This window comes from Papilio machaon, chromosome 15, assembly GCF_912999745.1.
Source record: "Papilio machaon chromosome 15, ilPapMach1.1, whole genome shotgun sequence".
Classification (NCBI taxonomy): Eukaryota; Metazoa; Arthropoda; class Insecta; order Lepidoptera; family Papilionidae; genus Papilio; species Papilio machaon.
Window position 1 is genome coordinate 4808367 of NC_060000.1, and position 17046 is coordinate 4825412.

Below are 17046 nucleotides of genomic sequence, written 5' to 3' on the forward strand. Positions count from 1 at the left end.
GAACAGTGTACTGTTTTATAAAGACGAATTTAATCAAGCTGATTGACATAAATAATTTACCATTTACCTGACTGACAGATAACTGACTACGAACTGACTGACAAGGATTTTAGATTTTTTTATGTGGATGTATCTAATAAGGAAAGTAATATCACACATACAGTCTGGATAAGCGAGAGTCAAATGGACCACGACATTTTTCTCGCTTGTAGAGGTTTCTCTCTAACTCTAGTTTTCGCTTATGTCGTCTGTCGACATCGGACATTAACTCTCCCTTATCCAGGTTCGACTGTATTTGGATTCTTTGAAAAAAACACCCTTTGGTTTTTATGTATATTTTTAGGTTATTTTGATTTGAAAAAACTTCTTTAAAACGAAACCAATAGGAATTAAAATATCTAAGGTGAAATATATGTGTGGGTTTTACGTCACATTTATCAAAAACTATACTGAATTAGCTGTTGCCCGTAACTCCGTCTGTGTGGGATAAAAAAAAACTTAATTAGTAGCCTTCTACATCTACACCAAATTTCATCGAAATCCATGCAGCCGTTCTAAAGATACCTTGTAACAAACATCCATTCATCCATCTAATCATTCGCATTTATAATATTAGTAAGATACGAGTATGTCCTAAAATTAAGTATTTTTGTAATTATAATAAATATATATATACTGTTTTAATAAAAGAGATCAAGGAAAAATCACAGTTATGGTATGTTATATTATTAAAAATATACTTATAAAGTATAAAGTACATTATAAGATATATATAAATGGTGAGAAATAATTACATACCTCGCACAATCGAATGAAGCAATTATTTAGTTATCATTTATTTAAATTATAATTGAATGTATTACTGAAATAACGGTAAAAAAACGTTTTTTCATCGACTAAATTCTCATGCGAACCTTCCAGACTTTAACAGATAATGAAAGGCACCTGTCAAATTTGACAGAAGGTACAACATGAAACAGTCAATTAAAATTGTTCATTTTTATTTATTTTGCAGGCGTCATTTCTATATAATATGTATATTGTTGATCAATATTAAGCAATATTTTTTTTTGTCCCTTTAAATACTGGTATAATTTAGGTCTTTGATATTAATTAATTTTTAACGATCTAAATATGGCACCGAAGTCCTTTTACTTTCATTATATAAAAAAAAAAACTGCCTATATAATAAAAATGGCAATCCAATTCGGTCATTACTGGTCTAATGTTGATGGTTGAATGTACAACTATGTGGCCTCTATGTAAAGACTACAACTTAACAAACGATTAAATTAAACGAAAATGTAAATGTATCAAATTGAATATTATAATTTGTGTTTTATATGATAAATTTAAACAGTGTTTTTGCGACCTTATCCGTTTATTTCTACAATTCAAATTTTTAACCTAAAAAGAATTAAAGCTAAAAATCGTTATTTTTGTAAGACTAGGTACCTTGATATTACGTTTTATACATAAATAAGAAGTCTGTCTCTTAGAAAAAGGTTATGTTTATAGTCAAAGAACAAGCTAGTTAATTGAACATAGCCATAAATTAAGGTAATTTTCTTATTATAAGCAATTAACTTGCAATCGATCTCTTTTTATGAAATCCATAGTAATCATTCTTAATTATTAATGCCTTCTTTCAATAAAATAGCAATTCAAAACGCCATATTAAAATAAACTCACTATGATTCAAAGTTCTCAAGATATCTCTACCTTATATATAAAATTCTTATGACACAATGTTAATTATCATACTCCTCCGAAACGGATGGACCGATTTTTGTGAAATTTTATATGCATATTCTATTGAATTTTGGTTTGAGAATTGGCTACTATCATACCCCTATTAAGTTATTTTAACTGCGCGCGGAAGGAATTGCGGGCGATAGCTAGTATATGTATGTAAAATGAATTCCTGTTCCCATTGGTTACGGCATCATGCGTGAACGGCTAAATCCATTTCGCTAATTCCTTTTTTGATATCTTTATTGTTGTCCGGAGAAGGTTGTTTAAAAAGAAATAATTTCGATTAAATTTGGTGTAGATATTGAACACAGTCTGGAAGGCTACTAATTAATTGTTTTTGAAGTCACGGGCAAAAGGAATAAATTAGTGTAATTAAGTTATTGAGTTATTATTGAGTTAAGTAATTGAAATAAATTAAAAATAAAGGTTTTTGATTCAACTTTAACAAATGACCATTAAAGTCAATCACTTACAGTTTACAATACATTTCATATATGAATGTCGCTGCTTGAAATCTGATACGAGGTCGGCAGATAATATGGAAACAATAATAATAAACTTAAAGAATAACAAATTACATTGTGATTGTGTTAAACATAATCCTTCGTTTGGCCTAAGATCCAAGGTATTGTTCACTAAGATACCATAACTTGAAACCAGTATAGACATTTCTAAACGTAACTTATTGAATAATATTTGTCTTACCCTGGGTTTCTGAGATCAATATTACAAGGTGGCAAACGAGCAAGCTGCCACATGAATTCGCCGAAATAGCGAAGCGACCGCTGCCCATAGACATTCGCAATTGCAGATGCGTTGCCTACCCTCAATCGACGAAGGAGGAGACGCACAAAAAGAGAATATTTAACCTTCCTATGCATCTCCTCCTCCATCAAATCCTTTATCCATATACAGCCTTTTATGTACCGAAGTAGTTATCACATAAACATTCAAATTAATTAATATTTTATTTAAATTTACAAATCATTTGCACACTAAGTTACTTAAAAGGGTCGACCTTTCTTTAACTACGCGTGAAAATAAGTAATGTTACGTGCTAATGCCAATAATAAGTAATTTAAACCTACAATTACAAACTGGTTGTTCATATTATTACCTAGTTCTATAACATATGTATTCATATATGTTGTGTAATGAAGGCTAAGTAATCCTATACACGGATATCAATATAATCCTATACCAAAAGCTTTAGTATCGCTCAATATAGTTTTCCTTAAAACTAGTGTTCACTGTCAACTATCTGTTCATAACTAGCTATAATAATATGTCATGATCTATACCAGGTGTGGCCAATCTGCGACTGTTAGTCCAGTCGATCATAGCATGGCAAAAAATACGTTAAACTTAACGTAGCGGTGAACGTTCAGATGTAATACTCACACTAATATAAATAGGTATTTACTAAGAAATTTCTCTTTTATTTAAATATAAAATACTCCATAATTGTGTACTATGCTGTTTTATTAAGGATTTCACGAATTTTGTAATTGATAGATCGCACAAGGTTAGTATACAGTAGATATCTGGTCAACAAGTTGGCCACCCCTGATATTCATCTTACTACTATTAATAATGCGAATGTTTGGAAGGATGGGTTTTTGTTAGAAGGTATCTCCAGAACGGCTGCATGACTCTAGATAATTGATAGTTTGGAAGAAAACATAGGCTACTAATTAAGTGTTTTTCTAATAACGCGCAGACGGCGTCGTGGGCGACAGCTAGTTTTTAATACAAACAGAATTGATTTTTTATACGTTTCACACTGGCAACGTTAGCATCATAATTAATAGGCAAACGTATCCACATTCGAATTCAATAGAAATGAGAAATTATATTTAACATTCCACTGGCTCACAATGTCATTTCGTGTCTACTAGCATGCGCCCGCGACTCCGTTCGCGCAGAAATAATAAAAAAAACTTAATAAGTAGTCTATGTGTTCTTTTAGACTACATTCTACATCTGTGCCAAATTTTAGATGTTATAATTTCTCATTTACATTGAATTCGATGATACAACATGTTAACTTCTTACGGAGGTTTATGAGCAGCGATCAGTTCGCTATTTTAGCGAAAACTGGTAGCCGCTTGCTCGTTTACTACTTTGTACTATAAAAAAGCATTGCGTAGTATTATTTAATGCTACTTGTGCGTTAGTCCGACTCAAGAACGCTTCTTATAGCATGTAAAAGATGCTCACGGGAAGGCCAGGCTAAAATATCAGCTGTGGTTATATCACAACAAACCAATGTCAGGCGAAATTTATAAAGACATGTGTTCCACTCGAAAAATTTTTAAAAGCAAATTAAGGTGGTGTCAGAACCATCAGGAACAAATAAAGCTTGATATAATTGCTACCCACCACAAGGCTAACAACTTTCAAAAGTTCTGGAAGTCTACCAAAAAGCTAGACGTTAGACCGGGCCTCCCCGTGAGTGTTGGAGGGGCTGATAATCCGGAGGGCATTGCTAACATGTTTTTAAACCATTTTAAAATTGTCTCTCCACTTGGATCGCCTCTACGGGTGCTCGATGACGGACATTGTCCTGAAGCCGACCATGTGCGCTTTTCCGCAAAGCAGGTGTACAATACAATAAGTAAAATGACTCGAGGAAAGTCCCCTGGTCACGACGGTCTGAGTGTTGAGCACCTGCAGCATGCGGGTCCACACATAGCTCGAGTGTTAGCTATGTTTTACTCGCTGTGTATGTGTCACTCTCATCTTCCTACCGATCTAATGCGAACAATTGTTGTACCTATTATTAAAAACAAAACTGGAGACGTTGCGGATAAGAGCAACTATCGACCCATCTCGTTAGCTACTATCATTGCCAAGGTGCTGGATAGCCAGCTGAACGCGCGTTTAGACCAGTTTTTGCGATTACATGATGCGCAATTTGGCTTCCGTAGTGACCTGTGCACGGAAACCGCCATTCTCGGACTTAAGCATACAGTACAATATTATACAAGTCGACGTACACCTATCTATGCTTGTTTCTTGGATCTCTCACGTGCTTTTGACCTCGTATCATATGATATCTTGTGGAACAAGCTACGAGAGAGAAATGTACCAGTCGAATTGTTGCGTATACTTCAGTATTGGTACCACAACCAGATAAACTACGTTAGGTGGGCCGATAAGCTCTCGTCGCCATACAGTTTGAACTGTGGAGTTAGACAAGGCGGGATAACCTCGGCGAAACTTTTTAATCTCTATATAAATGACCTGATTGTTGAGCTCAGCAGCAAGAAAATTGGATGTCGCATTGATGACGTGAGTATCAATAACATCAGCTATGCTGATGACATGGTGCTGCTGAGTCCAACAATCAGGGCAATGAGAAACTTACTAGCTTGTTGTGAGTCATACGCTCTGACGCATGGCCTAGTATATAATGTGGCAAAAAGTGAATACTTGGTCTTTGGGGCAGGTGGTGGTAAATATCCAGAGGTCGTACCTGTAATTAAACTGAATGGTACTGAACTAAAACGCGTCTATCAATTTAAATATCTAGGTCATTATGTGACTGCCGACCTTAAGGATCAAGTGGATATAGAGAGGGAGCGTAGGGCGCTGGCAGTCCGATGTAATATGGTGGCGCGAAGGTTTGCTCGTTGTAGCAAGCAAGTAAAAGTAACGCTTTTCAAAGCTTACTGTCAAGTGTTCTATACGTGCAGCCTTTGGACCAACTATACGCAGCGGGCTGTCAGTGCTTTGCGCGTCCAATACAATAATGGATTCAGGATGCTGATGGGGCTGCCTCGTTTCTGCAGTGCATCTGGTATGCTTGCTCAGGCAGGAGTTGATGGATGCCATGCCATCATAAGAAAAAAGTCTGCTTCGCTGCTCTGCAGACTGAGAGCTAGCTCCAACTCCATCCTGGGCACCATAGCATGGAGATTTGACTCTCCGCTGTTACTAGGAATTGTTCGTAGATGCATTTCGAACAATAACCTAGTAGCAAAATAATTTAAATATGAACTGTTTTATTTTACTAACATAGTCGTAGGATCTGTTGTTCTATTTTATTTTCTACTAACACTTTATGGATGTAACTTGTCCGAAATAAAAGTTATTTTATTTTATTTTATTTATTTTTTATTTATAGCACGCCGGAAATGTCTACTTCGTGAAGAATACTGCGCTCCGTCCACCAACATAACTAGCGATTATAATAGTCTTTGGTATTCGGACGCTGGGACACTAATATGATTTAACTGGTATAGTGCCATACAAACTTTATAGTGGCTCGCAATTTTGCGCAGAACGGTACTAAATGAGTCTACGGATAAAAATAATTTAAAGGATTTATTAATTATATTCTAAGATGAAAAAATTTGGCTAACAACTAATTAAGATTTATTTTTAAAAATAAAGTAAAAGGAGCAAAAAATATTCAGCTGTCTGAAAATACATTAATATTGTCTACAAAGTATCGGACGGTGTTATTTTCCATTATGTCTTAAATATTAATTTTTTATTACGAAATCAATCAACATGAAGTAAGAAATGTGGTATTTTTTTTTAATTTGTATCGTTTAATCTCGGGTCAAAGTTAAACTGTAATCAAGATTGTCATTGTTATAAATGTCAATTATTGTGTTTTAATCGTGATTTTAAACTACAACAAGTTTACAAATGTCAACAAGGTACTGTACAATTTTAATTGCTATAAAAAACATGTCTGCTTTGCGCAAGGAAAGAAACGGGTTGTTCCCGTTTATTTGATGACATTAAAATATCGCGGAATTGAGTGTAATCATGTCTTTAACATTATACTAACACTAGCATTTATCCGTGACTCCGTCCACGCGGAATTAAAAAAAAACCCAATAAGTAGTTTACGTGTCCTTCCAGACTATGTTCTACATCTGTGCCAAATTTCATTAAGATCCATTGAGCTGTTCCGGAGATACCTTCTAACAAACATCCATCCATACATCTATCTAACTTTCGCATTTACAATAAGTCCAATTAACAAACCACCATAATCGATTTGTATTTTTTAACATTTCAATGATCCGAACTTCAACTTTTCGTTTTTCTTTGGTTCTTTTTCTTCAATCGTCATCTTTGAACCTTTCAATAAGTTTTCGTGTTACCACGATAAGTTTGTCTAATTATTATATGTACCTTTTTCTGAACAGTGGTTTCAACCGTCATATAAATATAATAAAGATAAAAATAAATATATATTCGTCTATATCGATCATAAAGATATTTATTTCTCGAGTATTAACTAGTTTCAAAGCAAAAAGGGCTCGATCTGTATTAAAGATAAAAACGAAACAGCTGTTCGTCGAAGCTTGCAATTAATGTTAAATGCTTGCGATAAAATGATCAGATAAATTAAGATATCTATCGCATTCTGTACTGCACAGGACACCACTCGTTCTTAAATACCATTATGCCAAGTTTGGTTTTTCCCTTGAAGCGGGTTGTAATGTAGATCATATACGCTCTATCCGTTTGACTGCCAAGGATATAAAATTGCGTCGCAATATTATAATTAGCACGGGAGATATACAAGACGTAGTTACTTTATTTATTAGAATCAATAAATAATCTATGATCATAGATCATCACACAACATAGACAATTCTTAAAGAAAAAAATGTTGTAAATTCACACATATGTCGCTTAATAGTTTTAGTTTAGTAAGCAAAAACTCAAGACATTCAGAATTACAAACAATTTGTAAAAGCCAATTAAATTAACGTGCATTAAACATGAAGATATTTTCTTAAATTCGAATTACAAATTTCTCTCCAGCTCAATTAGTACTAATTAAAATCTCTTAAGTGACTTAATTACACATTTTATTAATTTCTTCGGATCTTTTTTTTTGGTACAGCGATATCTTCTCATAGCAGATATCATCAGAGTTGAATTTATTTATCACAAGACGGGGTTAACCTGGACAAATTAATTGATGTAATTAATATAAAAAGTTAAGTCCTTTAGAATCCCGTATTATACAAAAGGCAGTATGACAACTTAATATCGTAGAGTAGTAGAATATGTGCACCTGAGCAGTAAGCAATAGAGTATGCTATACCAGAAATGGTTGCTGTATCCAACTAATAACGTGACGATCTCTTAATCAATTTATGAAAACTATTCTGAAAATGATGTACGTGAGATATCATTAACCACAGTCATTGCCAAGTTAATGATTCAGTACACAATCATTAATTAGAGTAACGCTGTGTATTGCTCTAATTAACGATTACAGAAAATCTCAGAAAATTGTTTAACTCCGAATTGTTATTAAAATAACAGTACGTGCTTATTCCACTTTCATTACTAAAATAACAAGACTTTAAAGAAAACTTCTAAGAGTGTTCGTGGAAGCGTTTAAAACTAGAAAGTTGTTTAACATCACTCTCGTATCTTTAGCCTGCGAACGCAACGTCTAACGAATAAACATTGAGAGAACAAAAAATACTGCAAGAGATAATAAAACTTAAACTAACTGTTCTTAGCTGATAGCTTATATTTTATTCGATAAACACATCTTTGCACTTCAAAATAGAATTTCAGCCCCAATAAAAACTTTTGGAATTCCATTTATTTCAGTTAACACCAATTCTGATAATAAAAATGTTGTCCTGAGAATTACTTGAACATTTTTAATTAATTATTTGTAGCTTAGTCGTGGTATTGCACGTTTAAGGTAAAGACGTCATATGCGAAGACTGGCTAAGATCAAATCATGAATTTAAACTTACATGGCCGGACTACTTAAACCTGTTATTAATGTTTTATGGATTAAATAACGAATTACGTCTAAGTTTTACAGCAATTTATCTAATGTAATAGGGAACCATAATGTTCTAAATAGGTAAACCCTTTATTTTTTTTTTAAATGACAAATTGCATCAAATATTTTTTATTTAAGAATTTCCAATTATATCGATAACAACATTAGCTTTTAATTTAATTTTAAAGAAATAACAAAGTAATACTTGAATTATAAAAAAGACCTAAAGAACAACAATTTAAAAAACATTATATTTAATTTATTCCAAATTAATTGTTTTGCACAGAATCGTATCAAAATTATCACTCAATTTATTCCCTCGTATTCTATAAAATTCGGTTACCGCGTCCTTTGATAACACAGTTACAAAATGCAAATAATTAAGAAATTACTTGAAATTAATTGTTATTTAATTCTTCCATTGATAATATGCCAAATAACAATATGGAGACAGAAACGCAGTTGATATTTATATATCACTAGCAATTGTCTGCGACTCTTAAAAAAAACTTAATTAGTAGCCTATGTGTTCTACCATAGTATGTTCTACATATATACCAAATTGCAGCGAGATCTGTTAAACTGTTCTGTAGATCCATACTTCCAAACATTCGCATTTATAATATTAGTAAGAAAAGGTGTAAAGTTGGGAAAGAAATACTTTTGTTACCTGTTAAATTTATTCCTTTATTAAGTGAATATCATTTAATACGTTTTGAAACTAAACTTCTAAAGTGAATCAGACAAATGCATGCTCGTATAAACACGTCCTTGATACGTTAACAAGGCTTAGTATACACGTACATCCTTAATATCGTAGTTGTGTTTTATGTGTTATAATAACACATTTAATGCAACTCCGAGTTTCACATGTTAAATTGAATTCGCTGAGCAAGTTAGTGGCACTGAAAGTGTTATTACTTCCTGGTGCAAGAAAATGTCGTCATTAAGGTGACGAACGTTTTTGTACGCGACTGTACATTGCGAACTCATTTGTGCGCAACTGATATGCGCTTCCGCTTGTAATGCTTAGATCAATTAATGTATGTAACCTTTTAATTAAACTTCATTAATGTCAAGTACATTTAACTCTCATTATTTATTTCTTAGAAACGAACAGTTGTCTTCATATTCTCGAATGACAGTAGGGTAATGTTTGTCGCGGCAATGTACGATATATTCAGACCTCCTGAAACCTGAAAACTTTCAATAAGGACACATATATACATAAGACATATGTGATCCATGTGTTTTGTAGTAAATAAATAAATACCAACGTAAATGTTTGCTATCTCTGAGACACAAGAGCTTGCTTGTTATTTAATTGCAACTACATTAAGTTCTCGTTATACAATTCTTAGAAACGAACAGTTGTCTTAACATTCAATGAAAAGAGCGTGATATATAAATTAACTACGGCAATTATATATATATATGAATCGACATATATAGATATAAGCTTCCATTCGAAATCGATTTGTATGTACCGAGTTCTCCGAATAGAATTATTTTAACACCTTGAGCTAAAATTAATGGAATTTCTATAATTTTATTTATTCAATACATAAAGATAACTGAAAAATCGTTAACAAAAACAACCTTCGGTTTATAATTGAAAACAAGGGCGTTCGTCTAAAAGTTGTTTGCGTTGTAGAAATGTAAGGATGGACTGGTTTTGTTTACTTTTATACAGCAGTCATTACTGGTTGTTGGTGGATTGCCTCACCGATTATTTATTGTACGCCAACTGTAATATCTTTGGACGTAAGTAGACAGTGGCTGTTGTTTATAACTGAGGAGAATTGTGAAATTACTATACAAATATATTTTAAAAAATTTCGATTGTGAGAGATTATTAAATAATTTTGTAGAAATACTGATCAGATTTTAAAATAGACATTACATTGTTTTATTGTTTTCTTTTAATGTTCAAACTATCATTTAACTTATTACGCATAAGTTAATTAATAATAATTAATTATTTATACATATGTACTACTCGTAGTATGTTGTATAAAATATTAATGTACGAAGATAAAAAAGTATTATTTCAAAATTTTTAAATGTTTGCTTCATTTGTTTTACGAAAATCATATTTAATATTGATTGATATGGTTATCGAAATAATAATAAACTATGATGTTTAGCTTTCGAGCCGGATTTTTTCCTTGAACATTGTGTAAGGAAGCTTTCACTTCATTGAATTCTAGTTGGATCATCAAAAACTATAAATCAAGGCGCCAGCACCCGTTTGTATTAAGTAATGAGTTACCGGACTCAAAAAATTCGATTATGCGGGTAATTTGAAGCTTTAAATTTCCATGTCACGTAACTATCGTAAACATATCCCACCCGATCGTTAATTAAGAGACGAAACAGGCGGGGATTTCTCAAATCAACAGCCTTGGTTAAATCGAGGTATGTTCGCAATAAAATTAACATATAATTTAAGTTTTAATCTTTTACAGTCTTACAGTTGCGCACAGGACAATAAAAATTCATAATAAAAAAATAGTGTCTAATTTTAAATTTTATAAGAAATCTTTCTTGTCTTTACAATCTATGTACCTAAATTGACATCTATTAAGTTATGAGTATAACACGACAAGTTATTTATAACTTTTGAACATACTAAACTTATCATCTCCCTGGCCTTATCCCACTCACGTGGGGTCGGCGCGCAAAGTTTTATAAACCTTAAAGTTTTGGCTTAATTTTGTACGGCCCCCCAACTGTCGCCAACCCTACTTGGGATATATTATTATAGTAGATTCCATATTAAAACTAACTTTAAATGTTTATTTAAAATAAATATTAAATTATAAACCAAAAAGAAAATTGAATTGAATATAATATGGAACAAATATTTCTAAATAGTCTTATAAAGTTTGCAGAAAATATCGCTTAAGAAATTTCAACCTGTAAGACGTAAGTAATGGGCAATTCAGAAAACGAGATTTCTCAGATGGCCATCTTTGGCACTGACATCTGCACTCAGCATGTCGTGTTTCCACCTTATCGATTTTATTTACTTAAAGTATACTTTCACGATATTTGTTACTAAGTGACCAATAATAAATTAAAGGAAAAAAATTAAAACTAAATAAGTCCATTGTGGTCGTAGTTGTTCAGGTGCGAGTGAATTTAATATTGCAAGATAAAGGCAATACATAAAAATATAGGCTATATATGAATGATTTTTTTTTCTTATATCTAGAATAATATGGATAAAAAGTTATTTATGGAACCAAAATCTAATAAATAAGCTACAGATAATTTAAATTAATACAATATTGAAATCAACTGTAACGTTAAAACATTTACAGTTGTAGTTTTTAAAAAAATTACATTTAACAAAAATATGTTTTACAGTGAAAATGTACATTTTTGTAAATGTACATTTATACTTGTAGATGAACACAACTACAAAAATGTACATTTATATATTGAACAGGACCACCCACGAGCAAGACATCGCCAGATATATTGAGCGACGCAGGCGATACATAAAAATAAGTAATCCCTGATCAATATTATCTCAAAAAACAAAATTGCAATAACTTTGACATAAAATGCTGTGTTATAAATGGATGTAAAATTGAATTGAAGATACAATACAATATACATGAAAATTTTACAGATTATGTTTTCAAAGATTTATCATAGATTTTTAAGAAATAAGTAGTAATTAACGACGGCTGAAATTCAGGTTTAATTATGCTGTGACGGTACCGAACATTTTAAAAAATTAAATTACTTTTTATAGTAAAAATTTCATTTTGTGTTACTTCAAAGTTTCTTGAATTCTATTCGAAAATGTAAGTAAAAAAACGTTAAGTTGATACAAAAACAATAAGAAATATTTAAAAAGACGTAAATGTATAAAAAGGAAGATAAAAATATTTTTCATTTACTTTATTACGTTAAGAATTCGATGTAAGCAAATATGTTTAACATTTTACTACTTCTTTTGATTACGCGGTGCAAAGGTGCTCAAGGAAGATTTTCTGTTAACCTTTGCTCTTTAGTGGAACATTTATATTTTTAATATAAATTGTCGCGAATAAAATATAAGTAAACTTTGTACGGTATACATAAAATAATGTTAATAAAACAAAGTGCTTCATTAATTTCACGATTACATTTTTTGAAAAATATCAGCGAAGGCTTTCATTTTGTTTGATGAAATAACGTTGTTTTATTGGTTATACCATATTGTTTTTAAATAAGACGCACATTCGTTACTGATAGCCGTCACTGTAACACAGGTAGTTTATAGTCGGCATTACGATAATCATGCAAATGTCAAACAAATTGCTCGTGTCTAGAATGTAAACCTACTTACAAAATGACTAAGAACTCTTTTGTTATTTGCCGTTTAATTTTTACAAAGCGTCTTTAAAATTATTTATACTGATGTTTAATATTTGTCGTTTTTAACAATTGTAAATACAACGCAATTGTTGACATCAACCTCAACATTAAAATCAACATGTCCGTTTTAAGGCCAACCTTTTGATCTCAACTTAGGATTAAGGCGTTTATTACAAAATACACAAGGAAAACCCTGAAAACCGTGAATAGAAGACCTTGGTTAACTTAAATCCAAGGTTCATCATAGGGCCGAATACAAGAGCATCCTAATTTTAACTGTAACTTACATGCTGGTACGCTTATAGTATACGAATGATGAACCGACGATAAGGACAATCAGAAAGGTTATCCGTTGACCTTGAACCGTCACTTTTGACTACATTTCTAAAACTGCTAACACATGCTAATTTACGGAGTTTATCTTAATCAGTCTACTTTTGACATTGTAACAAACGGTTCAATTTACGAATATACTCTTCTAATATGCAGGGAGTAACAAAGGAGCAGATACTTTGTTCGATCGCACTTCGTTCTCTTCTACTAAAACTGTTTATTCACTTTAAAAAAAAATAATTAGTAAAATTTCTATCAACTGAAAATCAAAGTCCTCTCTTGTTTTTTCATACAAAGAGGTGAATTAATCAGCAGCTTTTTTATTAAGTCCCATGTTTCGTGATCATTCCTTCCTACGTTTATTTAAGGCATATATACTTGAGATCTCTAGTCGTACCATACACGTACAGTCAGTAAATGACAATAAGTCTATCTTGATTAACCATACTTCTTTAAATCACTTATTTTTTGCTTAAGAAGTATTTTGTATTTAGTATAATGTTAAATATAATTATGAGAGTATGTTACATAACAAAGGCGATAACAGCAAAAATGAAAGAACGATCCTTCCCGCATTCCACTGTGCCGCATACAAATTGCCATGTTAAAATTCACCCCGTCATTCGCGCCATTATGAGCCGTTTTGACGCAACCGCGAATAAAATAACAGCACATCACGAATACTGATTTCACATGAAATATATGAGATCCGACGACCGAATTACCCTAATGGGTTGGGTGAAAAGATATAACTTAATTCGAATGACTATATTTCATCAGAGGGTCGTACGTACAAATAAGCGGCATCTAAAGAAATTTCTACGAGCAACGTAAAAAACAATTTTAAGTATCGGTAAAACTTAAAGGGACGCGGAGGCGAAGGGGGCATTTGGTTTACAAACATTGCATCCTCTTGCGTAGACATACGTTCGCAGCGAACCACGAGCCACTATAAAGTTTGAATCTTGTAATACTAGGGTAGCTGATATTGCTCGTGAATAATGAATGTAGATGAATCTTGTCAGTTGAAATTGGATTATGTTACCATGATACGGACACGATCGAAACAACGAAGTAAATTGTTCTACGCGACGGTATTATCGTGGAGTCAATTTTGGCGCAAATAACGAAATTGTAAAAAAATTGTAATTTAGTTAATTCTTTACTTTTGCAATAGACAAGTCTTGTAAATTTGATAATTTTAGTTTTGCCAGTATTTGCATTATCAATCAGACATGAGTATTTCTAGAAGACGTACCTCCTTCATTTATAATTCACATAGAATGATTATGTACTATATAATTACCCACGTGGCCAGTATATTACGTTTTATTATACGTTTATAAATTCAATATGGCGGACGTCACGTTATTGTCAAAGACTCCGTACAAGATTTTTGACGAGGCAACTACGGGAGACTTGGTGTAGATTTCTGACTCCGAGTGACTCAGTTGGACTTTGATTTAAAGTCACGTCAAAATTTCTGAAATACATAAGAATCTTGATCTGGTTGAAGATAAAAAGTTTACAAGTTTACAACTTATTTACTTTAATTACGTGTTACATTAGTGAATCAAATATGAAAATTTAAATTTGATCATTTACGTAATTATTCAATCTCGGAAATAAAATTGTTATTATCTTTCGTGCAATACAATTTTAAATATGTGATTGCGTCACAAAATACGCAAAAGGTCTATAATCGCGTCGACTTTGTATTATTTGTACAAGTCTTTAATTCTCATTGTGAGGAAATACACTAAAAAAGATAATGAGCATTATTTTTTTTAAAGTATTAAACAATTAAATAGTAGCTAATTATGTCTAAAACAATAGAGCATATAACATATGTTCATCTTACTAATGATAAATTGGATATATGTTTGTTTGAAATTATCTCCGGTACGGCTTAGCAGATATTGATGAACTTTGGCACATATGTAGAACATAGTCTACAAGAACACATAGGCTTATGGCTATTTTTTTAAAACTGCGCGGACGGAGTCTCGGGCGACAGCCAGAACATAGCAAAATTTATTAAAGAGACTTAGCAAAATGTTATGCCATATGAACTTCATCGGGTTTTGACGAAGAAAATATTCTACAAATTTTGTATTCATAGAGATTAGAAATAATTTTTATGGTACAGTAAATATTGCTGACGATAATATAATGAAACTTAATTCAATGAGTCGCAAGTATTTGTTAGTATTTTGTGTTTGAAAGGTCTAGTGGTATAAATCACATAGATAATACTGCACGTGACTTCTCAGTGGACGATAAATATGTCGATCAACAGACAGACGGTATTGATCAAATATTACAAAGTAAACTTCACTATAACAATTCTGTGATAAATTATAAATGTTTTTGTTATATATCACATGATTTGAAACGTAGAATATTACTTAAAAACTTGTATTAAAAATTATGTATGTGACTATTTTCTGCGATCATACACCGAGTGAACATAAAAAAATACAGAAGAATTGAGAACCTCCTCCTTTCTGAAGTGGGTTAAAAACATGTTTCGATTTCATTTAAGAGTCGACGCTCAAGGTTTTGTCCTCTCGATCGATCTATCATCCATCATCTCAGTCGTCACTCCCTTTTTGATCATGTCATCTATCAAGCAATTCATCCACCTCTCCCTAGGCCCAATACTACCGGTGTACCCCACCACATTCATAAATAAAGTTCTCCTGGTCACATGCGATTCTTCATGCTATAACCACGCTAACCTTCTTGTTCTTAATTTCTCTACCACTGATGTTACTTTCAAGATTCCTAATATATCCATTTCGTATCTTATTTTTTCTTGTGACCCCACACATCAAAATAACATTATTTGAGATCGAAGTAAGTTAAAAACTTTGAAAGTTTAGATGTCAACTAGTAAAATAAATAACTAAAAAATAAGACTACGTGAGATGCAGTTAGGTAAGTACCTAGTGAGTGAGTTTAGTAAATTTCTGAAAGGAACGGAAATATTTTATCTTAAAGAAATGTTTTGTTATTTTATATCATTTCTATATAATTCGCAAAATACAATAAAATATCATTAAGCAGGTTAAATACGGAAATAATAGTCTATTTCAAAGCACTTCATACAAGTTATTTTTATCCGTTTTCAAATACCAATAATATTTATTTACAAACAAGGTTGAAATATATTAACATTTAGTGTACTGTACATTCAATGACTTAGAATATGTCTGTATAAATATATATTTTTATTAGTGACAAGGTTTGCAATGATGAGCCATGATGTAAATGTGCAAATTTAAAAAGTAAATCATGTATTTGGCAGTCACGAGATTTCAGTTAACGTGTTTGTTATGAAGTGTATTGTTACAGCTCTGTAAGTACATACATTTATCTTAAATGAGTTTGATGTACCAATTGAAATTAATTTTTTTCAAGATCCATCTGACATTTTAAATTTTTTTAATTTTGTTTATTAACAACTTGATGTTTCAGATAATGTGAAGTTTAAATGGCGTAATATCTATAATACTTAATAAAAACAATGAATAAGATATGAAAAATTAATAACTGTATCACTATACTTGAGAGCTTTGCTAATTACGAAAGTATTTTTTAAGAACCCTCATCATTACAGCTACAAACACCTTGAATTAAATTTATCAAAAATTCGATTTACTTTTCTGAGAAACGAATGATTCGAGTCGAGCTGAATGCATGTGCGGTTCTGTTTGATGATACGCTAAACAAAAAAATGTTCTGTTGCAATGTCTTATCGTATTCAATAATAAGCAGGTGCACATTAATTGTACGAA

The 17046-nt window shown here is 31.9% G+C and overlaps 1 protein-coding gene across 2 annotated transcripts in view; it reads right to left on the reverse strand.

Annotated features, from left to right (window-relative positions):
• Nucleotides 1-17046, reverse strand: part of LOC106712155 (cGMP-dependent protein kinase, isozyme 2 forms cD4/T1/T3A/T3B) — a 119341-nt gene that overhangs the window by 63601 nt on the left and 38694 nt on the right. The window lies entirely within an intron of this gene.